The following is a 1850-nucleotide window of genomic DNA, read 5'->3' on the forward strand; positions in this document are numbered from 1 at the left end:
CTCCCAGGTGGGCTCGAATCACCAACCTTTCGGTTAACAGCCGAACGCGCTAACCATTGCGCAACGGAAGCCCAAATATTAAAAGGTCGTCAGTTATTGTGAAAAATCCTTGACTTTTTACGTCACATTTGCGACCTCACAACACCGCTCCCGGGAGGGCTCAAACCACCAGTCTTTTGAATAACAGCTGAACGCGCTAACCATTGCGCCACGGAAGCCCAAAATTTAAATGGTCGTCAGGTGCTGTGGAAAAACTGACATTTTACGTTACATCTGAGACCTCACAACACCGCTCCCGGATGGGCTCGAACCACCAACCTATTGGTTATCAGCCGAACGCGCTAACCATTGAGCCACGGAAGCTCAGTAATTAATTGGTTGTCAAGTATTGTGGAGAAACTCTGACTTTTTACGTTATATCTGAGACCCCACAAAACGCTCTCGGAGGGGCTCGAACCACCAACCTTTTGAATAACAGCTGAGCGCACTAACCATTGCGCCACGGAAGCCCAAAAATTAAATGTTCGTCAGGTATTGTGGAAAAACTCTGACTTTTCACGTTACATCTGAGACACCACAAAACGCTCCCGGATGGGCTCGAACCACCAAACTTTCGGTTCGTCAGTTATTGTGGAAAACGTTTGACTTTTTACGTTACATCTGAGACCTCACAACACCGCTCCCAGATGGGCTCGAACCACCAACCTATTGGTTAACAGCCGAACGCGCTAACCATTGAGCCACGGAAGTTCAGAAATTAATGTTTGTCCCGTATTGTGAAAAAGTTTTGACTTTTTACGCTACATCTGAGACCCCACAACACCTCTCCTGGGTGGGCTCGAAACACCAATTTTTCGGTTAACTGCTGAACGCGCTAACCATTGCGCCACGGCAGCCCAAATATTAAATGGTCGTCAGGTATTGTGGAAAAACCTCGACTTTTTACGTCACATCTGAGACATCACAACACCGCTCCCGGATACGCTCGAACCACCAACCTTTCGGTTAACAGCCGAACGCGCTAACCATAGCGCAACGGAAGCCCAAATATTAAATGGTCGTCAGGTATTGAGGTAAAACTTTGACTTTTTACTTCACATCTGAGACCTCACAGCACCGCTCCCGGATGGGCTCGAACCACCAACCTTTCGGTTAACAGCCGAACGCGCTAACCATTGCGCCACGGACGCCCAAAAATTAAATTTTCGTCAGGTATTGAGGTAAAACTTTGACTTTTTACTTCACATCTGAGACCACACAACACCGCTCCCGGATGGGCTCGAACCACCAACCTTTCGATTAACAGCTGAACGCGCTAACCATTGCGCCACGGAAGCCCAAAAATTAAATGCTCGTCAGGTATTGTGGAAAAACTCTGACATTTTACGTTACATCTGAGACGTCACAACACTTCTCCCGGATGGGCTCGAACCACCAACCTATTGGTTAACAGCCGAACGCGCTAACCAGTGAGACACAGAAGCTCAGAAATTAAATGGTTGTTAGGTATTGTGGATAAGTTATGACTTTTTACGCTACATCTGAGACCCCACAACACCTCTCCTGGGTGGGCTCGAAACACCAACCTTTCGGTTAACTGCTGAACGCGCTAACCATTGCGCCACGGCAGCCCAAATATTAAATGGTCGTCAGGTATTGTGGAAAAACCTCGACTTTTTACGTCACATCTGAGACATCACAACACCGCTCCCGGATACGCTCGAACCACCAACCTTTCGGTTAACAGCCGAACGCGCTAACCATAGCGCAACGGAAGCCCAAATATTAAATGGTCGTCAGGTATTGAGGTAAAACTTTGACTTTTTACTTCACATCTGAGACCTCACAGC

At 47.6% G+C, this 1850-nt stretch overlaps 1 non-coding gene across 1 annotated transcript; it reads right to left on the minus strand.

Moving 5' to 3' along the window:
* Positions 1-290: 290 nt before the first annotated feature.
* TRNAI-GAU (transfer RNA isoleucine (anticodon GAU)) lies at positions 291-363 on the minus strand. Its single transcript has one exon. It is a non-coding gene; the product is annotated as a tRNA-Ile (tRNA).
* Between the last annotated feature and the right edge of the window lie 1487 nt (positions 364-1850).

Source organism: Phalangium opilio, unplaced genomic scaffold, assembly GCF_054372755.1.
Source record: "Phalangium opilio isolate 3A_F unplaced genomic scaffold, DU_Popi_V2 ptg001170l_1, whole genome shotgun sequence".
In the NCBI taxonomy this organism is placed as follows: domain Eukaryota; kingdom Metazoa; phylum Arthropoda; class Arachnida; order Opiliones; family Phalangiidae; genus Phalangium; species Phalangium opilio.